This window comes from Zingiber officinale, chromosome 7A, assembly GCF_018446385.1.
Source record: "Zingiber officinale cultivar Zhangliang chromosome 7A, Zo_v1.1, whole genome shotgun sequence".
Lineage (NCBI taxonomy): Eukaryota > Viridiplantae > Streptophyta > Magnoliopsida > Zingiberales > Zingiberaceae > Zingiber > Zingiber officinale.
The window spans coordinates 80,147,271-80,171,238 of record NC_055998.1 but is presented as its reverse complement, the minus strand read 5'-3'; positions in this window follow the sequence as shown (position 1 = coordinate 80,171,238).

Sequence of the window (23,968 nt, the reverse complement as noted above, 5' to 3'; positions counted from 1 at the left end):
TGAGATTTGTAAGGGATACTGAAGGGGCTTTTGGTTTGGAGAATTGATTCCAGTTTGTAATTGCTTGGCTTAAGGTTATTCTTGGGGATGATTTGGTCAAATAGATAAATTAAATTGTTGAATGAGGTTTGAGTTGTTTTAATTGGGAATTTTGAATAATGTGGAAACTACAAGGTTTGAGTTGGCTGTGGATGTAGTGAAGAGGACATTTGTGGATAGTTATCCAAAACCTATTGTCTTGGGGGTTTGACATGATGTACCATACCGTATGAAGAACCCAATTTATTTTGTTGTTCTTAAGAATTTTTATTTAGCTGTTCATTTGAGATGTAGCTAAATAAAAATGTATATCTATATTGGTGATACAGGACTCTAATGCGAGACGAGCATCTCGGCGTTGGATTGGACTGGATTGAACCTGCGATTGGAGGCGGGTACCTTGACTTATCTTTTTGATATGTCTTGTTGATATGTCTAGTAGATTATAGCCTTTAGTAATAATTATGTTCGTCCTTGTTTCGGTACGTCACTACCGGATACTCGTTACATGCTTGTTTGCTCACCTGTTATGCATTTTATGCTAGTACCCATATGATTATATATATGCTCAGTGAGGTAGTGACATACCATGATTGTTATGTTCAGGACCTAGATTTTTGATATCCTATCTGACCTGTGTACTTTAGATCTTCGTATTTGACCATAGATATTATGATACTCATTTTATGTATATGGATATGGTTATGCTGATCAGTTTATTTCCATGCTTAGTGTCATGCATCATGATTGCATGCTGCGCGATTGTCGGCTCCACTATGGTTGAGCACATCGACAGTTACATGTACTGCACACACCACCACTCATGGGTTAGTGGTATATCAGACAGGTGTGTGGCGGTTCTGCTGTTTGGCTCCGTTGGTCTGAGGACTCAGCGTGGTAGCCGGCAGACAGTTCTGCTCTGTTTGGCTCCGCTGGCATTTAGTGTAGCAGCGTGGTAGCCGACAAACGGTGGACTCTGTTTGGCTCCGTTGGTCAGGTGACTCAGCGTGGTAGCCGGCAGAGATACCTCCCCGTCATCGTGTACCGGGAGATGAGAGCATTGAGCTCCCCCATTTATGATTTGGGGTCAGAGGACAGGAGTACTCCGACAGCATCCCGTCCACTCAGTCACTCATCAGGTATGGTGATGGTAGAGTGCACGGTTGTCACAGCCCTACCCACTGGCGTTAGGGGTGACCAGGACGCATCATTGGCATCATACACATTTATGCATTTACTGCTTGTGTTTGCTGCACTTATATGCTGCATTTGGATGGATGCATATGTTTGACATGCATACAGGATTTATGACACTTCCGGTCTGACGATCTGATTATTCTGATAGGTGGCCCTGGTGAGTATTGTACTCTTCAACCTTTTCTATTATGCATTACCTTCTTTTGTTCAGGAGATTGTACTCCATAGTTATTACTATTTGTTATAGTTTACTATACATGTCAACTAGGTATCTGCTGAGTTGTTGAACTCACCCCCGTGGACACTATCTTTTTCAGGTACTAGGTTATTTATGGAGATGCTTGGAGTATCCTGGCTGCCGGTCCCCACGTCACATCAGAAGCCCTGTCTTTGCCTTTGTTTATTGTTATTTTTGGTATATGTATTTGTGTACTTAGCTTTGTGTTCCGGTTTTATGTTCGGAGTGTTGTTTTGGTTGTGTGGTGTAAGCCTAGCCGGCTAGCAGTGTTTTATTTGGTTTTGTATGGGCTTGTATTTTATGTTTATCCGCTGTATTGGTTTTGTTTCAGCCGTGTAGGCTGATTATATTTTTATAACTGCGTGGTTGTGTGTATATTCCAGCCGCTTGTGGCTGATATATATTATGCCTGTAGAAATACTTCAGATTGTCACCCGTACAGGGGAGGTGCTATCGAAATTTCTTCGGACAGGGACTCTTCTGGGGCATGACAGCTCCTCTTGATCATAACTGCACCCATGAATCCCCAGAAGTCAAATACAAATCCAGAAACAAAGACAATGAAATACCAAATTCTTTCATATTCATCATCTTCATGCATGTCTTCTTCTTCTTCGACTCCATTATCAATGTGTGGGTTGTTGCATGGACACCTAGTTTGGAGTGGCTCCCCACAAAGCTTAGGGTTGCTGACATACGACAAGTTGGTGAAGGTTTGCAATTAAGTGCCCGTTGGTATTTTCCCAATAAAATTATTGCAATACAAGTTTAGGATGCTTAGAAAATTTAAAGTAGAGATGCTTGAAGGAATTCTACCCGATAAGTTGTTCTTTGAAAGATCAAACAATTCTAGTTGACTCATGAGACCAATCTTATCTGATATGTTTCCTGAGAAATGATTCATAGACCAGTTGAGGAAGTGAAGGCCATGGAGGTTTGTGATCTCTGTAGGAACGCCACCTAAGAGATTATTGTTTGAGAGGTCAATGCTGGTGACAACTGAAAGCAAGCTGGTGAACGGAGCTAAACTCCAATTATTGGCAAGGTTTATAATCTCCAATTCTCTTTGTGTACTTTGTGTACAAATGGAAGACGGAATGTTGCCATTCAGTTTGTTATTAAACAAAATCAGATCTTAAATGCTAAACTCGTGACATGCTTTTAGGAATTGGTCCCGAAAAGGAATTCTGAGAAAAGTCCAAATATGCCCCATGAGGTTGCATTCTTGGAATAAAGCCTTAAAATTTGTTGCAACTTAAATTGAAAGTTCTTACATCCTTGAAGCATTCTAAAGAGCATGGCAACATCCCTCAATATGATTGTGAGAAACATTTGTTGGATTTTATATTTTTTATGTGGGCTTACTGGTAATTTGTATATGCAAATACGAACTGAATCCATTAAGTGATTTTACTCTGGTGTATTGAGTTTCAGGTTTTTAGATGTGGGCTAAATGTGTAGAACCCTTTAATCTGTTTCGTTATCATTGATGGATTGATAATAGATGCAAATCCTCTATATAAAGGATTGGCCCCCATTGAATTAGGGTATGAGACATATCTCTTCATTTCCCATTGACGTAGAGAGTTCGGCGTCGTCACCCTAATTCCTAATTCCTTCTTCTTCTTCCATGCGATCTCGAGACTTCGAGGAGGACAATGTTTTACATGATATGGATCTTCCACTACAATAGGTTTTTATTGTTGTTTCTACATTTATATTTGTTATGCCATGTTTTGTCGATAACACTAGATCCATGTTCTTGTATTTCCTATTAATGAGTTCCTGTTGGTTTTCTAGAATTTATGTGGCTTAGGTTTTACCAGAATTAACATGTGATATTAGAGCCTTGTTGTTTCTATTAGTATTAGCCCTAGTACCAATTATGAGATGATTGATAAGAGCAATTTTGTATCATATTTAATTAATTAATAAAAGACAAAGTTGATTATTATATTTAGTTCAGTTTAGTGCTGAATAAATACATATAATAATATCCTTGGGTAATATGTTCTAATCTACAATAGATCAGTTAGTTGAATTGATAGTAGGATATATAGATATGTATAGAACATTACTCTTAACTATTCATAATCAAGCATTAATATGCAAGGACAATATTAATGCATTGAGACTAGCATGTAGGTCAATTGATGACTTAATCCCATAAGTCATGGATATGAGATATCACGTTAACACATGAATATATATTAGAGAATATATACTGAATTAACCTTCCATGAAAATGTTTCATGGATCATTATATGAGTGTCAGAAATATTCTTATGTGACTATTTGTATGAATAGTCCTTAGACCTAAAGTTACTACGGTTCCTTACATAAGGAGTTGTATACTTTGGCATCGACAAACATCACCGATAACAAGGTGGACTATAAAGTCGATCCCTAGGTATGTAATAAGTTTGAGGGATGTGAGTGATGTAGATGGGATCTTTCCCTTCCATATGACGGAAGCGATATCTGTGAGCCCCTGATTAATAGGACATAAGAATGTATGACCATGCTCAAATGAGTCAATATGCGATATTAAGCTTATGTATTGAGTGTGTCTACTTAAAGATCAAGAAATAAAAAGATTGATAAGAGAATGACATGGTCTATGTCTTATTGATCAATCTAGATTTCAAGGATAGAATGATTGAGTTATATAAGATAATAGACATGGAAAGGTTAGGTCGGATCTCGACATTCTCATCTTTTGGATAGCAATGATGCATTGCTAAATGTCACTCATTGTTTATGTATCTAAAATGGATTTAAATACATTGTCAATATTACGAGAGCCTATTGGGTTATATACAAAGAACATATTGATTTGGAGATGAGTTATAGGCTTAAGTCTAATCCGAATTATATATATTGAGTTAGACTCAAATGAATTTAGAGTAATAGGTTAGACTCATTGGTTTATTGGGTTAATGGCTTATTGGGTTAATGGTTAATCCAACCCATTGAGATTAATGAATATTAATATAGATTAATGCATCATTAATAAAAAAGAAGATCAAGAGACAAAAACTTTTTATATTCATTGGATGAGTACAAAAGTCATTGGTAAAGTAACATTTTTGGTAAAGTAACCATTTTGTGAAGTCACCTTATATATGTGAAGTAACGTTTTGGGTGATGATGATCCTTTTGGTTTTTGCTCTTCTTCCTCTTCTCTTGGCCAAAAACAACTTTGTGTAGTTGCTAGAACAACAAAGGTTGTTTCTTCTCCAAGTCGTGAGTTCGTGAGACAAATGGAGATGTGTTCGTGTGGATACCGTAGAAGTGCGGATGTGCTGATCATGCTGAGATCTGCATTCAAATCAAAGTTGTTGTCGGGAGTACCTGTTCATGCAACAAAGGTAACTATTCTATTTAATAGAATAGGAAAATGTAGTATATAGTATTCGTAAGGATCTCTGGAGGAATCCTTTTTCCGCTACGTTATGTGTTGTTTTATGCATAAGATCCATACAGTTTCATGGTTTTCATGGCAATGAAGTTAGGTTTTTTCATCGTTCTATTGTTTACATGCTAGTAAAGGTTTTTCTAGTATTTGATTGTCCAAACTCTTGTACAAGAAAACCTAGCATCAACTTGTTTTTCCAAGTTTTTTTGTATTTTGCAAAGTACACGAAGAACGATAGAAACCACAGTTATTTTTGTGGAAAACAATCACATTTGATTTATTTTTAGGTCAAATAGTGATGGCTTAATTGATTGTCTTGGTTAGACAATTGATTGCTAAGCCAAAACCTTTGAACAGAATCATCTAGAATCGATTGGCCTGATTGATTAGTTGACACCAATCAATTGCTTGACTAAGGCAATCGATTGACATGACTGAACTCAGGCATCAAATCAATCTAAATCCATTACTTATATCGGCTATATCTACTTTTGCCAATCGATTGGCAGTCTTAAAATTGGACAAAGAATATATTTAAATCTATTAGTCGGATCAACTACTTAAGACAATTGATTGCTAGTTTTTAGCAATCGATTGTCATTCAAAAAATTCAAGCACAGAAGGATCTGGGATAGATTGACGGATCGACTGGTAATTACAAATCGATTGCCAAGGATCAATAATTGATTGATTATTGTGTTGTTGAGCACAGAAGGTTCTATGATCGAATTGCTAGATTGATTGGGTAATACCAATCAATTGGCACACAACATCAATCGATTGATGGACGCAAAGTTAGATACAGAAGGCTTTCAAGTCTATCCCAAACCTGAGTTATTAAGGCTAAACAAGTGCTTATCTGTTCGATTAAAGTTCCTAGAGATTTCTTGGGTCTATCTACACACGCGTTACTAAATTAAACTTTTGTCTCAGCCCAAAGGATGACACTTTACGTAGATTTAGTGTATTTTGTGTAAATAAACATATATCTATGCTAAAAGCAATTTGCCCAAAGGAGACTTACTATTATGTCAAATATATGTTCAAATTAGCTTACAACTAAAGAACAAAATTTATTTTGTTCAAATCATGTACAAAATATTTCAACCCACAGAAAGACATATTGAGTAGCTGATTAAGGTTGTTGTGAGATATGAACCAAGATATAACTCATATAGAGTGTTGAATTATGCGCATAATGGGTCGGTCTAAAGGAAGACACATTATGTGGTGCAACCAATTAAAATTTAAGTTATATTAGAGATAATCGCTAACAAATTATATTTTAGTCTAAAAGTAAACTACAATGTTGTACCTTATAAAGAGCCCATTTATTTGCTTTTACTTATGTTTTATTATCTTTCATATATCTATTCTTGGCTTTAATTAAATTATGGGTTTACAATATTTTCACTCTTATAATTTCAATTCAATTAGTAACTGCTAGTATTAATAACATCCCCATATTGACTGGTTCTAACTTTGTTGAATGGAAAGAGTACGTGATTATAGTCTTGGGCTGCATGGACTTAGACTATGCATAGAGACATGATCGTCTCACAACCTTGCTTAGTGCTAGCAATATAGAGCAAAGGGCTGAATTTCAAAAGTGAGAGTGATTAAACTACACGAGTCTAAGTATCATGAGACTTTCTATCCGACAACAATTAAAGGCTCAATAACTAAAGGGGAAGATGCTAGAAGTTTCCTTTTCCAATTAGCATACTGTTTCATGGCAAATGAAAAGGTCGAGACTACCACACTTCTTTCAAAGTTGATGTCTATGCGATATATGGAAAATGAAACATTAGATAGTACATTATGGATGTCTAATATAGCCACAAGTCTGAAAGCACTAAAAATCGAAATGTCTGAGAGTATGTTAGTACATTTCAGCTTGATATCTCTACATGCATGGTTCATTACTTTTAAGATTTTGTATAATACACAAAAGGAAAAGTGGACATTGAATGAGCATATAGCTCAATGTGTGCAAGAGGAGGAGAGACTGAGGCATAAGACATTTGAGAGTACTCACTTAGTATTTGGTTCTCAAGGTTTGAGTGAGAAATGCAACAAGATCAACAATAAAGGAAAGAGTAAACACATTGTAGATTCATGGGATTTTGATAATAAGGAGTATAAGAAATAGGATAAGAAGTTTACTTATTTCTTCTGTAATAAGAAAGACCATATGAAAAAAAGGCGGCCCCCTCCCCCCAAATATGCTAACTGAAATATAAAGAAAGGTAAACTTCTCAATTTTATTAGTTCAAAAGTCAATTTAGCTATAGTATCTATTGACATTTGGTGGATAGATACCGGTGTTACTACTTACATAAGTGTTATTATGAAGGATTGTCTCAGGAGTCATCTTCCTCTTGATGGTGAAAGATATATCTATATAGGGAATGGAAAGAAGGCTAAAGTTGAGTCCATAAGTGTTTTTATACTTTATTTAGGAACTGATGTCTATTTGAATTTAGAAAATATATTTATTATACCGTCTTTCAAATGCAATTTGATTTCAATTTTTTTATTTGGATAAATCAAGGTATTCTTATTCATTTGAAATAGAATGTTTAATATTTTCTTGAATTCAGTGTTGATTGGCAATGGTTTCTTCTTTGATAAGTTGTAAAAATTAAACACCTTAACTCCTATGGTTAACAACATAATTGTGCATAGTATAGGTATGAAATGTAAAATGACTGATTATAATTCATCCATGTTGTGGCATAAACATTTATAACATATATCCAAATAATGCTTATAATGGTTAATATCACATGAAATTCTAGATTCCTTTGATATGTCAGACTTTGATATCTACATAAAGTCTATTAAGGATAAGACTACTAATAAAAGAAATAAGGGGACTATCTGTTGTAAAGACATTTTAAGCTAATATATCCTTCCCTAAGTCTTCTTAAAATGGACACACATATTTTATTAGTTTTATAGATGACTACTCTCGATCCGACTATCTATAACTTATTCATGAGAAATCACAATCGTTGAACATGTTTAAAATTTTCAGAGTCGAATGATCCCGCCTGAGGTCGCAGATGATCAACTCACCGATGAGGTGTTGCTGATGTTGACTAGCAAAGAGAGTAGGAATAGTTGCCTCGTGGCTTGGGAGGAAAGAATGGGTTGGGGAGACGATCGGGAAGGTTCCTGACATTGTTACTCCAACACCCAAGTCAATTTTTGGAGATAAAGAGGAAAAAGTATTTTGAAATTAGGGTTTTGAGAAGATGTATGTGTGTTCCTTTACTCATGAGAATTGATTACCTTTTATAGGGCCGGACTCCTCTAACATGTTCTTCCCATGCCCCCTTCTTTTCTACTGTCATGACCATGTTTCCTGAAATAAATGCCCATTATGACCTATTTCACCTCTTTCGACAATGGTTGCATCATTTATTATCCTCCCCGAAATAGAGCAATGCTTCATTGCTTCACCTCTTGGTGGTTAGGGCCATTTCAATTTAGCTTCAAGGTACCAAGTGCAGCCAGGTGTCGGGATTTGAGTGTAGTCTGAAGTTAGCCTTCAAGGGTAGTCAGGAGTCAGGCTTCGAGGATAGCAAGGTCGAGCTTCGAGGGTAGCCGAGAGTCAGGTCTCGGGTGTGATCAAGAGTCGAGAGTAGCTGGGAGTCATAGCTAGGAGTTGTAGCCAAGAATTAGGATTTCTCCTTTTGCCCTGACCACCCCCTAATATATTTATTGACTTCACTGACCATGTTGACTTTGAAGAATACCATCGGATAACTAATCTCCCCTTTTAGTCTAGTTGAAGGAGGTGTTAATCCGACTGATTCGACCAATATGTTGTCACTTTTCTTCCCTACCTTCATGATATGTGGCAAAGAAAAAATCTTTGAGCTCAGTTCTCATAGGATATGAATTTTAATTATGGCCACGCCTATTAAATGCAGAGCATGCTTTATTACCATTGATTTTTGAGCTTTCATTGATGCCCTTGCTTTCGAGGTTATATGACATTAATGTGAAGTGACCCTGTCACCAAGAGAACTATGTATATATCCTTGCATAATGATTATTAGGTTTTCCTCGTAATCTATGCTTGATCGGACGGTCTACACCTTCTTTCAATCCTCATGAGGTTCTGATCCAAGGGTCTTAATACATTACCTCCCTTTATAAATTAGGTTGAGATGTTGCTCTGATTTTGTATCTTGTGTGCTCAATGCCTAAGTCAATTCTCCTCCCTCTGGCTCCTACCTGCTTTTAATACTATTTTTCTTTCTCACTCGGACAACTTTGCAATTTTTGTTGTAAGTTTTCCTTCTTTTGGTGTTCTTCTATTAACTCTTTCGTTTGTATCTCCTGGAATGTTGCTTTTCTTTAAGTTTAGCATATGATGCCGATGAGTTCCTCGGTGCCATGTTATAAATCTGTCGAGTCCAGTTTTACCAACGATTCATTGGAGATACTTCTGGATACTTACAAGATTCCGAAGGATTATCAACTACTTTTACCTAATTGCAACTATCATCCTGACCGCCCTCCTCCTGAATGTGTGACTTTCTTTCGAGAACATCTAAAGAATGACCTTCGCTTCCCCCATCCATCCTTTTTTGTGGAGGTGTCCCAATATTTCCATATCCTGCTCTCCCAGCTTGGTCCCAATTCGTTTCGTCACTTAACTGGGGCCATCATTCTTTTTTTGCTTATTTCATATTCTTGTAACTTCTCGAGTCTTTCACTACTTCTATCCCAAGAAAATGGATGATGAGTTATTCTTTTTTTCTACCCGACCAGGAGTCACCCTTCTGAAGTGCCCTCCAACCTCCCACAAGCGGTGGAAATCCCAATTTTTCTTTGTGAAACCTCCCTATTCTGTGGCATGGCCTACCATAAGGTGTCTTGAACTACCCCCGCTCCTATTCTAAAAAGACCTTCACCTAGAGTGGGACTATTTGAGTTCCACTGAGAAGGTGCAGGATTTGAAGTTTGATAGTGACCTCCTACTAGAGGAAGGACTACTTCGCTTGTTTGGGTTGCCAAGATGGACTACCAAGAAGAAAGAATTCCTTTTCTTGGAGGAGTTTATGATATGATCGCCTCTCGTCTTGACCACATGGTAAGGCACGAAACTACTGATACCCTTTTGCAACTACAAGAGGGCGGGTTTCTACAAATGGACCAAGCTCCTCTATCCATTAATCATGATAAGTCGGATAACCTGCTCGAAGAAGATGTAGAGGACCTTTCCTAATCTCTTAAGAAACTTTTTAGGTAAATAACTTTTGGCAGTAATGCAACTTGTTCTGTTCTGAACATGAAATGTCTTTTCAAGGTGCCTCATTTGATGACTTTTGGTAGAAATGGGTCCTTCCCAAAAAGAACCTTGTCCCCCATTATGCTTGAATCGGAGGGATTTGGGCTCTGAAAAGGCACAGGTGATACGACATATGCTTGACTCCTAAAAAGGAGTGAAGTTGATACAACAGCCAAAACAGATCTTGACCCCAACTATTGTAGGACCGTTGGCGGTCGACTAGAGGGGGGAGGGAGTGAATAGCCTTGTAAAGAAAAATGGCCTTCCTCAAACTTTCTAGCTTAATAATTATCAACACTTGCATAAAATAATCAAAAGATTAAAAAGACGAGGCACAAAAAAATTACTTAGTTACAACCGGGGAGATTGTTAATCCGAGGAAGATGAAAGCTCACTAATATTTCCTTCAGGCAGAGAAGCCTCTTACAGTAGTTAAACACTCAAAATGCACATCTAGATAAAAGAAATCTTTTACAAGTGTTCTTCAGTGTTGCTCTAAACTATTCAGACCAGGGCTATATTTATAGCCCTGGTCAGGACGCTTGGAAGGGTTTCGGTGCCTCTAGAGGGATAAAACTTTATCCCTGTTGTAACAGATCACGATTATCACGATCCAGATAAAATTTATGGTCTGGGCGCCCGGACCAAGTTAACCTTGTGTTAACTTGTTTGGTTTGGGTTCTTGCTCCGACTCTGCTCGCTTGGGTCTAGGTCTTCCGCTCCAGCTCCGGTTCCACTTGCTTGAGTGATTTTGGCCATCCGAAATAGGGCTCACCCGAATCCAACTTCCGACATTCTCGAACAAACTTCCTCTCCGACTTCTCTTCCCTCAAAAATGTCGTGCGTCTCCTTCTCATCTACCCACGTACTCTTCAGTAGCACCTTGTCCCTTGGATGCACCGAGCCCGTTGGCTCTCTCTTGTGCCGTCCTTCTCGCTAGCTGTGTCTTTCGCTGAACTTCCTGTGCTCCTAAGTTCTTTTACACTTAGACACAAGGTTAGAAACTAACAGGACCTAATTTGACTTGGTTGATCACATCAAAACTACCTTTGGGTACTAACAATCTCCTCATTTTTAATATGATCAAACTCAAGTTAAGTTAGGGTAAAGCATAAACAAATATATATAATATTTGCAAAAAAATGTAGAAGTATAGAAATTAAGTACAAAAATAAAAAAAAAATAGAAATTGTACTACCTCCCCCCAAACTTAATCTTTACTACTTTTTTTGATCACATTAAAAGTGGGGTATATTAAACATATTACTTGGAAGGTCTAAAAAGTCTAAGGGAAAAAATGTGAAAAGTTAAGTTCTAAAAACTTTGATTTAAAAAAAACTTCTTTAATAATAAAAACTTTAGCAAGGGTTTAACAGAAAAAATTTCACAGAAAGTTGAATTTTTGGCAAAACTAAAAAAAATTACATTTTGATCACTAGCTCATAAAAATTTCTAATAAAAAAATTCAAAAGATTGTTTAGATTAACTTAAACAAATGATTAGACCTTTTTAAATAAATTTTTCTAGAAAAAAATTTAAAGCATTAGTTGGATGCTTCACAGTAAGTTAATTAAACATTCAATTAAGTAATTAGCTTCCAAACTAGGCGAGGCACTAGGTCTTCTTGGTTATTAGAGCATCAACCATTTCTAGACAAAGCTTCTTAAAGAATTTAAATATTTAACTTTCTTTCTGAAATCCCTAAGAAAGTAATTAATATTTTTCAATATGATTTTGGAACCCAAAATAGGTTCATTCCTACAAGATTAATCAGAAATTTCATAGAAATGTATTTTTATGATATTTTCCTAATTTATCCCTTATGGTATTTAAAATACCAGTTTAAATTATTATATCTCCTAATATTTTGATTATTTGAGCATGCACGATTTTTTAAATATTCTACTTCTGTTTTCAATTTGTTATTTTATATTTTTAAATTATCAAACAAATCTAAGGAGCATCCATTGGCTAATTGTTGTTTCATGTCTATATTTTATTTTTCTAATTTTACTAAATCTTTGGAAAGAATCTTAATAAAATGAAATGACTTTTCAGGGGATAAGGCATGTACCTGACTTACCTCATATTCTGATGTTCCCCCTTCATCGTAGCTTTCCTCTGATGATCCTTCCCCTTCATCGATGCTCATCTCTGAGCTGCTTTTGCCCTTTTTTTGATGGTCTAACATTAGGGCTAATCCGACGTAGGCTTCGATTTTGGATTCGGATGGCGTGTCATCCCACGCCGCCTTTAGATTATGCTTGGGTCAGACTGGCTTCTTGTTCTTCTCCTTGTCCTTATTCTTCAATTTTAGGCGGTCATCCTTGATGTGCCCTTCTTCATTGTAGTTGTAGCATTGGACCTTCCTTTTATTCTGATAATGCTTTCTCGTCTGCAGGTTAATTTTGTTATATTTAATAAATTTATTAAATTTTCTTACTAATAACGCCAGTTCATCTTCGTCGATTGACGCTTCTGAGTCTGGATTGTCCATTCTTGCCTTCAGGGCAATGTTCTAACTAGGCTCCCTTTTCATCTCTGCACATCTAGATTTGTGAAGTTCAAAGGTGGAACAAAGATTTTCTAATAAAGTAACTTATAGGTCTTTAGATATATAAAATGAGTCGACTATAGAGGTCCACCCAGGTGTCTAGGGAATGCATTTAAAGCGTACCTTAATGAATCTCAGTTCGTTACCTTTTCTCTGAGATTCGTGAGTCCGATGATGAGTTCTTTATTGTTTAACTTTCTTCCTTCCAGAGGTTCGTTAGTTGGTTCCGGAGCAAATCCTATCTCGCGAGCTTTGCTTCCGAACTTCCTTTGTGTAGTTCTAGGAACTTCTCTCGAAGTTCCTTTGCTAATTCATAATTTTTGATCCAATTTACTTCCTGGGGTGGAATTACACTGAGTAGGTGGAACTCAGCTCATCCGTTCGCTATGAAGTCTGCTTGCTCCTTCTTGCTCCATTGGTATTCTTTCTTTTCATTTCCTTGTTGGTCTTTGGGAGCTAAAAACCCATATTTAATTATCAAAAGAATTTCAAAATCAATTTTAAAAAAATACCTCCATGTGTTTTTTCCATAACACAAATTCTCCCTCAAACTTCGACGGGCAGATGCTCGGTCCGACCATCATCTCGGTGCTTAGGTTGGCGGTTAGTTCTTCTGAGGCGTTCTAGCTTTGATACCACTTGTAGGACCCTTGGCGGTCGGCTAGATGGGGAGGGGGGGTTGTGAATAGCCCTGCAAAGAAAAATGACCTTCCTCGAACTTTATAGCTTAATAATTATCAACACTTGTATAAAAGAATCAAAACATTAAAAAAATGAGGAACAAAGAAATTATTTGGTTACAACCGGGGAGGTTGTTAATCCAAGAAGATAAAAGCTCACTAACATCTCTTTCAGGTGGAGAAACTTCTTATAGAAGTTAAAACACTCAAAATACATAATTACACAAAAGAAATTATTTACAAGTGTTCTTCAGTCTTGCTCTAAACCATTCAGACCAGGGTTGTATTTATTGTTGGGTTTTTCGGGCCGCGAAAATCGCGTTTTCGCGTCGCGGAAACCCCGAATCACCCATGCCACTAGATCTCGTGCGAAGAATAGATTGAAAAATAATTTCTTGTACGAGTTTCTACTTAGATCTACTCCTAGATCTACATGAAGAAAAGGGTTATACCTTTGAAGCGTACCTTTCGCGTATCCCGCTCGTCCAAAATGCCGGATCTCGAGAGTATCAAGATAGATACTCCTCTAGAAGTATCCACACGGACACGTAGGTGGAGAAAAACACACAAAGAGGTGTGCTAGCACCTATGTGTGGTTCGGCCAAGTTGAAGAGGAGAGGGAGAGCAAGAGGAAGAAGAAGGAATAATGAGGCTTGAATGAAAAAATCAAATTCTCTTCCACACTAAAGTGGCCGGCCACATTAGAATGTGTAACCCCCATACTCATTAAATGTAGCCATTAAAGAGAATGACTTTGTAACCCCCATGAGGTGAAACACTTTGATGATGTGGAGCATCATCATTGGTTCACATCTTGCCATCTCACTAATGATGTGGCAATTAGTCAAGTCAAACTTGACTCTTCCTCTTCCTCTCAAGTCAAGTCAAACTTGACCAAATCTCTTCCATGGTTGATCTAATCTAACCATTTGATTTAAGCCAACTTAATATAATGAATCTAATTCATTAAATTAAGTTGATTTAATGAGTCATAATCTAAATTAGACTCATTGAATACTTGAATCAACTTGAGTCCAACTCAATTAGCCCAATTTGGATTACTCTTAATCCAATTTGATTCATCAAATGAATCTAATCCTCTTGGTTCATCATATGAACCTAATCTCCATCTAATTGTCCTTAGTGTGTGACCCTATAAGTTCTTGTAACGTTGGCAATGTCCCTAAACTCATTTAGGAGCATAAGTAATGAGCGGTATCTAGCAACACATCATTACTACCCAATGTTACAAGAATGTTGAGATCCAACATCACCTTGTGACTACTAATTGTGACTCCTCACAATATATGACAAGTGTCCTTCTATTCTAGACATCTAGATTGATCAATGTGAGGCATAGACCGTGTCATCCTCTGACCAATCTAAATCTTGAACTCCAAGTAGACTCACTCGATCAAATGAGCTCAATATCCCATATTGACTCATTTGGGCATGGCCATGCACTTCGTGGTCTCACTCTATCAAGAATACCGATGTCACTCCCGTCATATAGGAGGGATAGATCCCATCTACATCACTCACATCCCTCCGCATAATTTGTTACATACCCAGTAATCGCCTTTATAATCCACCCAGTTACGGGTGACGTTTGACGAAACTAAAGTACATAACTCCTTATGTAGGGAACCATGGTAACTTCAGGTCTAAGGACTAGTAGTCATACTAATAGCCACATGAGAAAGTATATGACACTCATATAACGATCCATGATACTTTCTCATGGTGGGTCATTCAGTATACATTCTCCAATGCATACCCATGTGTCAACTTGATATCTCTATATCCATGACTTGTGAGATCAAGTCATCGAGTTGACCTACATGCTAGTCTTATTGCATTAACATTGTCCCTGAATGTTAATACTCGACTAGGAATAATTAAGAGTAGTGTTCCCTATATCATCTCACTATCGGTTCAACTAACCGATTGATATAGGTGAGAACCGTCTACTCAAGGACGTTATTATACTTAGTTTATTGGCACCAATACAAGTAAGTATAATAACCAAAAACCAAATGCCTTTATTTATATAGAATATAATACAACAAGTCCAAAATACAATCATCAAATGATTGGCTCTAGGGCTCTAGCTAACATTTATAGCCTTAGTCGGGGTTCCTGGAAGGGTTCCATGTGCTTCTAGGTAGATAAAACTTTATCCTCATCACAATAGATCGTGATTATCTTGATCCGAATAAAATTCACGGTCTGGGCGCCTGGACCAAGTTAACCTTATGTTAACTTATTTGGTCCGGGTTCTTGCTCCGGCTCCACTTGCTTGGGTCTAGGTCTTCCGCTCCAGCTCTAGTTCTGCTTACTTGGGTGGTTTCGGTCATCCAGAATAGGGCTCACCCGAACCCAACTTCCGGCCTTCTCGAGTAAACTTCTGCTCTGACTTCTCATCCCTCAAAAATGTTGTGCTTCTCCTTCTCGTCTACCCGCGTAGTCTTCCGCAGCACCTCGTCCCTCAAACGCACCGAGCCCGTCGGCTCTCTCTTGTGTCATCCTTCTCGCTAGCTGCGTCTTTCACTTGACTTCCTATGCTCCTAAGTACCTGTACACTTAGTCATAGAGGTTAGAAACCAACAGGACCTAACCTGACTTGGTTGATCACATCAAAACTACCTTGGGTTACTAATAATTATGTCCGACTTGGGAGAGTTTGGGCCATGAAAAGGACACAGGTGAACGACATATGCTCGACTCCTAAAAAGGAGTGAAGTTACTACCGCAGTCGAAAAGGATCTCGACCCCGACTATATCTGAGTCGAGGGGGATTAAGCTTGAAAAAGGACATGGGCGAGATGGCATATTCTCGACTCCTGAAAAGGAGTGAGGTTACTACTGTAGTAAAAAAAAAATCTCGACCCCAACTATATCCGAGTTGGAGGAATTTGGGTCTTGAAAAGTACACAGGTGATAAGGCATATGCTCGGCTCCTAAGAAAGAGTGAGGTTACTGTTGCAACAAAAAAAAAGATTTCGACCCCGACTATATTCAAGTCAAGAGAATTTGGGCCTTGAAAAGGATGCTGGCGATACAACATATGCTCGATTCCTGAGAAGGAGTGAGGTTGCTACTGTAGTTGAAAAAGAATCTTAACCCCGACTATATCCAAGTCGAGAGAGTTTGGACCCTGAAAAGGACACGGACGATACGATATATACTTGACTCCTAAGAAGGAGTGATGTTGCTACCACAGCCGATCAAGGATCTCGACCTCTACTATATCTATGTCGGGAGAGTTTGGGCCTTGAAAAAGACGCAGGCGATATGACAAATTCAACTCCTGAGAAGGAGTGAGGTTGCTGCCCAGCCAAAAAGGGATTTTGGTCTCGACTATGTCCAAGTTGGGAGAGTTTGGTCCCTGAAAATAACACGAGTGATATGACATTTGCTTGACTCATGAAAAGGAGTGAGTTGATATTGTAGTCGAAAAGGATCTTGACCCCGACTATATCTGAATTGGAGGAGTTTGGCCCCTGAAAAGGACACAGGTGAGACGACATATGTTCAACTCCTAAAAAGGAGTGAGGTTGCTACCACTACTGAAAAAGAATCTTGACCCGGACTATGTCCAAGTCAAGAGAGTTTGGGTCATGAAAAGGACGTGGGCGATATGACATATGCTTGACTCTTGAGAAGGAATGAGGCTGATACCATAGCTAAAAAGGGATCTCAATTTAGACTATGTCTGAATTGGGGGAGTTTGGGCCCTAAAAAGAACCCAGGCAATACGATTTATGCTCGACTCCTAAGGAGTGTGGTTACTATTGCAGTCAAAAAAACATCTCGGGTGAGTTTGGGCCCTAAAAAGGACACGAGTGATATGACATTTGCTTGACTCATGAAAAGGAGTGAGTTGATATTGTAGTCGAAAAGGATCTTGGCCCCGATTATATCCGAATTGGAGGAGTTTGGGCCCTGAAAAGACACAGGTGAGACGGCATATGTTCGACTCCTAAAAAGAAGTGAGGTTGCTACCACTACTGAAAAAGAATCTTGACCCAGACCATGTCCAAGTCGAGAGAGTTTGGGTCATGAAAAGGACGTGGGCGATATGACATATGCTTGACTCTTGAGAAGGAGTGAGGTTGATACCATAACTGAAAAGGGATCTCAATTCAGACTATGTCTGAGTTGGGGAAGTTTGGGCCCTAAAAAGGACCCAAGCAATACGGTTTATGCTCGACTCCTAAGGAGTGTGGTTACTACTGCATTCGAAAAAACATCTCGAGGGAATTTGGGCCCTAAAAAGGACACGGGTGATATGATATATGCTCGACTGCTGAAAAAGAGTGAGGTTGTTACAGTAGTTGAAAAGGATTTTGACCCTAACTATGTTTGAGTCATGGGAATTTGGACCCTGAAAAGGACACGGGCAAGACAGCATATACTCGATTCCTTAAAAGGAGTGAAGTTGCTACCGCAACCAAAAAAGGATCTCCCCAACTATGTCCAAGTCGGGGGAGTTTGAGTCCTGAAAAGGACACGGGTGATACGACATATACTTTTCTCTTGAGAAAGAGTGAGGTTGCTACTGCAGTCGAAAAAGGATAGTGAGGTTCTTACCGCAGTTGAAAAAGGATCTCAACCTCGACTATGTCTAAGTCGAGGGGGGGTGTTTGGGCCTTCAAAAGGATGCGGTCGATACTGTATATGCTCGACTCCTGAGAGGGAGTGAGGCTGCTACCGCAGTCGAAAAAGGATCTCGACCCCGACTATATCCAAATCAGGAAAGTTTGAGCAGTGAAAATGACGCGAGTGATACAACATATTCTTAACTCCCGAGAAAGAAGTTACTATTGTAGCTAGACAAGGATCTTGATATCGACTATGTCTAGGTCAAGGGAGTGTGGCCCTTGAAAAGGACGCGGGTGATGAGGCATATGCTCGACTCCTGAGAAGAAGTGAGGTTGCTACTGCGACCAAAAAAGGATTTCAACTCCAATTATGTCAAAGTTCATGGAATTTGGACCCTAAAAATGACATAGATGATACGACATATGCTCGACTCCTAAGAAGGAGTGAGGTTACTACAACGGCTAGATAGGATCTGAAACCCGATCATGTCTGAGTTGAGGGAGTTTGTGTTGGTGCAGGGAGCACCAGACGATCTAACTTGTATTTTGATAATGATAAAGGGTTTAAAGTTAAGTTATCTTATTGATCTAATTAGTGTGACTGAGTTTGCAGCAAAGTCCTAAGTGTTCTTAGGTAAAAGTTCTAGTGGATTCTAGATAGGTGGAAAACCTAAGGAGAGGTAACCCTAGGTCCTAAGGGGCGATAACCCTAGGTTGTGGAAAGTCCTAGCTGCAGTTAAGCAATGAAGTCCTGATTCGGGGGATTGGGTGAAGTCTTGGTGGGTTGAGGACTTTGGGTGAAATCCTAGAGTCGAGAACTCTAGGTGAAAATCCTGGGAGTTGTGGACTCCAAGTGGAAGTCTGGACGATCATGGAGTGAAAGTTCAACATGAAGTCCTAGAGTCTCAGACGCTAAGAAAAAGTCCAAATGGTCTGGAGGACTGATCTAGGAAAAAAACTCTCTTGAGAGGAGTAGGTGAGGATGCGTTCCTCGAAGAGAGAACAATAGGCGTCGGTCCGACCTAGAGTTTCAACGAAACTCAAAGTTAGGATCGAACAGTCCGAAGGCTTCCAAAACTTATCTTTATATACTGTTTTATGTTTTATTCTAACTCTATTTTACAGGAAGACTAACATTTTTACAAGGTCGGATTACGCCATGTTCGTTCAACCAAACCTCTGGATAGGTCAGCTGAACTACTAAGCTAGAAGAGTATATTTCAGCTCGCGATGAAGTGTAGATTGAGGGATCGGTCGACCGAACAAGGAGGTTCAGTCGATCGAACAATGGATAAATTTTAGACTGGGTTGATCAGACCAGATAAGCCGAGGAGTGTCGAGGGTTCGGTTGACTGAATAGAGGTATCGGTCAACTGAACAAAGATTCTATCTGAAGCTACAGCATTTGGATGGAAAGCTCGATGGGTTCAGCAAGTTCGATCGACCGAACAACGGGATCGGTCGATCGATAGCATCAAGTTAAACTTGATCCCAAAATCAGTGAATCTGGATCAGGTCAACGCAGCTATAAAAGGAGGCCAAGACCCAGCACTTCGGCACAACTAATTTTGATAATCATTAGCTTCTGTGTATTGCTCCGAGAACCTCTATGATGCCTAAACTCTGCTCCGACGATGAAAATTTTGGCCTTTTTAGATCCTTAGAAGTCTTCGGTATAATTTTAATTAAGCGTACTTCAATTGTATTATTCTTATACTTCATATCTGTATTTGTAATTTCTGAATTGATAGTAAATTATCCAACGAAAGTTATCAACGATTGTGGGCCTTGAAGTAGGAGTCGTCAAAGGCTCCGAACCAAGTAACCAAAAGTGTTAAGCGCTTGCTTTATTTTATTTTCGCTGCATTTTACTCTGATTGATTTTAAACAAAAACATGAAAAATCCACGAGTGCTATTCACCCCGCCCCCCTCTAGCATGCATCGATCCTTTGGGCCCTGAAAATGACACGGGTGAGATGACATATATGCTCAACTCTTGAAAAGGTGTGATGTTGCTACCGCAGCCAAAAAGGATTTTTACCCCAACTATATCCGAGTTGAGGGAGTTTGGGCCTTGAAAAGGACATGGACGATACAATATATGCTCGATTCCTAAAAAGGAGTGAGGTCACTACCGCAGCCAAAATGGATCTCAACATCGACAATGTATGAGTCGGGGGAGTTTAGGCCCTGAAAAGGATACAAAGGAGTCAGGGGAAGCTGGGGAACCAATTCGGTCAATAAGAGCTTTTCATTCATGTAAATGAGGTGAGTACATGTTTTTAACAGTAAAATAATAGCAAACAACTAATAATCATAAGATTTAGAAAAGACGAGATAAGGAGCTAGCCTTAGGAGAAATATGGCTTCAAATGGTTAGCATTCCTTGGTCGATCGAGCCCCTTACCATCAGAATTAGTTAGATAATATGCTCCTGTGCTTGCCTTCTCCGTCACCTAAAACTGTCATTTTCATCGTGGTTCTAGCTTGCCCACATCTCCTATTGGCTTGATCTTCTTCCACACTAGGTCTCCCACCTGAAATGAATGGGGTATTACCCATTTTTTGTAGTTGAGATGCATCCTTTGGCGATATGCCATGAGTCGAGTAGCGACCTTTGCTCTAGTTTCTGAAATCAAATATAAGTCAATGAGGCGCAATTCATCATTATCCAACCCATAGGCCATTCTTCTGATAGACTCATTGCCAACTTCTATGGGAACAACTGCCTCACGCTAATAAACAAGATGAAATGGGGTCATTCCTATGCTTTCTCGAGGAGTTGTCCGATAGGCCCACAGAACACTAGGCAACTCTTCTACCCAACTTCCATGAACATGTTCTAGCATGGTTTTAAAACTTTTGACTATTTGTTGATTCACTACCTCCACCTGTCCATTGCTCTGCGGGTAAGCCACTCAGGTAAAAGCTTGAGACTAATTGGAAAGGTATACTGAATCGGCAGACTACATTTTGCCATAAGAACTTCATGACCTCTTGCTCAATTATACGGGCTAGAGGTACGACTTCATCATATTTGGAAAAATAGTCTACAGCTACCAATAAGAACATCTTCTATTGTTTATTGATGGTAAAATATCTCACAATGTCCATCCCCCATTGATCATAAGGGCAAGCTATTGCAGTAGTCTTTAAGCAATTGGTGGGGCGATGCTACGAGTTTTGGTATTTTTGATAAGGGGAACAGGTAGCGACAAACCAAGTCATGTTCGCCTATTGGATAGGCCAAAAATACTCAGCAACAATGCCTTTGGGCCAATACCCTCCTTCCACCGTGGTTACCACAAATGCCTTCATGGATTTCTCTAATTACATAATCAGCATCATCCTGGCCCCAAGCACTTGAGAAGGGGTCGAGCAAAAGGCATCTGATATAAAACATCCCTGATCAAGGTAAATAGGACACTCTTCTTTTGAGTACCCGAGCCTGCTCTGGGTCAACCAAAAGAATTCCTTGTTGCAAATAAGCCGTAATCGGTGTCCTCCAATTGGTTGTCACCTCAAAATTTATGATCTGGTAAATCTGAGAAATTAAGAATACTTGAGATATGCAATCTTCTATTCTCCAATTTAATAATGTACTAGCCAACTTAGTTAGTTCATCCGCCTTTTGATTTTCCTCCCAAGATAATTTTTGAAGGCTAATCTCTTGAAAATACACTTGAAAACTTTCAAAGGTCTTGACGTAACCTTGAAACTTTTCATTTTTTATCTCAAAATTCCCTGCTATCTGCTGAACCACTAACTGAGAATCTGAATAGATTAAGACTCAAGAAGCACCTACCGGCCTTGCAACCTGGTGTCCTAATAACAAGCTTTGTACTCGACTTTATTATTAGAGGCTCGAAAATCTAACCAAAATAGAAAGAGTGACCATGTCTTCTTGTGGAGATACTAATAAAATAATCACCCGGATGCCTTGAAGGTTGGTAGAGCTGTCTACATAAATCTTCCAAGTACCTTCAACCATCTACTCGAGTGCTTCTATAAGAAAATTGGCCAATGCTTGAGCCTTAATAGCCGTTATGGGCTGATATCAAATATCATATTCACTTAACTCGGTTATCCACTTGATCAACCTTCCAAAGGCCTCAACATTAGTCAACACCCGACCTAAATTACTGTTCATGAAGACAGTAATAGGGTGAGATAGGAAATACGACCTCAACCTTGACATTGTTAGGGTAAGTGCTAATGCCAATTTCTCCAGGGTGGTGTACCTGCTTTCTATTGGATCGAATGGGTGTAATGGGGGGGGGGGGGGGGGGGGGGAATATTGCATTTTTTAAACTTTTCTTTTACTTGTTAAAAACAAAGTCGTGCAACGGAAAAATAAAGAATAGTTCAGTTACTTGGTTTGGAACCTAGATCGACTCCTACTCTAAGGCTCACGATCCTTGACTGCACTGATGGGCAATCCACTAATACTCTTCTTTCCTAAAACCTCGAAAAGAAGCAATGCGTACAATATGCAAGATGGCAACACCCTGCTATCTTGTAAGATTTTAAGTACAATGCAAGCTTTTCTAAAATAAAATATACCGACAAAGATTTACGATGAAACATGGTTGGCCCTTTTGGATTGAGCAGCTTGCGAGTCGTAGGCCAGTAGTAGAAGTTTACACAGAGATGATTTTTGAAGTAGAACAGCGTTATCTTTAGCCTCAGACCTCGAGCTCTCTTTTATAAGAATCGTCAATGTTCAATCGACCAATCCCTGGGTTCGGTTGACCGAACTAGCTCCCTTCCTGGTTGAGATCCGATGCTGATTCGATCTTCGGCAATTAATGACCATTAAGGGTTCGGTCGACCGATCCCTTTGTTCGGTCGATCGAACGGGCTCCTTCCCTGTTCGTCGAGATTTTTCGAGATTTGCATTTACTATGCTTTTAATGATTGATCGTTCAGTCGACTGATCCTCTGGTTCGGTCTACCGATCAGTGTAATTTTCTTTTGTTTCTGATCGTTGTTGATTGAATTGAACTGTGATAAGTCACCCTGGTTCAGTAGACCGATCCCTACGTTCGGTCGACCGATCAAGTCATAACCTGCAAAACAGTGTTAGACAAAGTATCCCTGCAACACAAAGGTTAGCACAATAATATATAATGCATGAGTAATATTAGACAGTAGAACCTGTCTTGATCTCAACTTGGAAATCTTCTTGGTTTCTTTAGTTGGATCAGCGACCTTAGGTTGTTACCTTCAGGAACTCGACCTCTCTGTCGCTCCTCCAGTTGTTTACCTCAACCTACCTGTCAAACATTGATCCTCCAGATCTTATTTGGACTTTTCACTTAACCTTGATCGGCTTGCCAAGACTTTTTCTTTCGACCTTCAGTCCTCCAGACCTCCCGATCACACTGCCAAGCGTCAGGTCTTCTCGACTCACTTGGACTTTCACCTGGGTTCCATGATCTGCTAAGACTTTTCCTGCCTTGTCACGCCCCAGAGGAGTCCCTATCCGAGAAAATTTCGGCAGCATCTCCCCTGTACGGCGGACAATCAAAATTTTCTACAAGCACTAAATACTCAGCCACAGGCGGCTGGAATAATAACAGTAAATAAAATCAATCACCACGCAGTTTATATATGTATTCAGCCTCTGGCTGTCACAACCATGCAGTTAATAAAATAAACAACATAGTAATACTCTGACTCGAAATCAACCCTACTCAACTACACTCGTAAAGCCCAAATCCGATTTTTCTTACCTCTTCTGCCGTCCAGGCAGGCATGTAGTAGAGTAAATCCAAATCATACGAAAAGTCCATCCAACGGAAAGATTCCATACAATATCCATATGTAAGTCCAAAACAAAACTAAAATAAAGTCTGATAGCGAAAAGCTAAAATGAAACAACTCAAAAACCAGCAGCGGAGTAGCACTACGTGCAGTGGGGACTAGC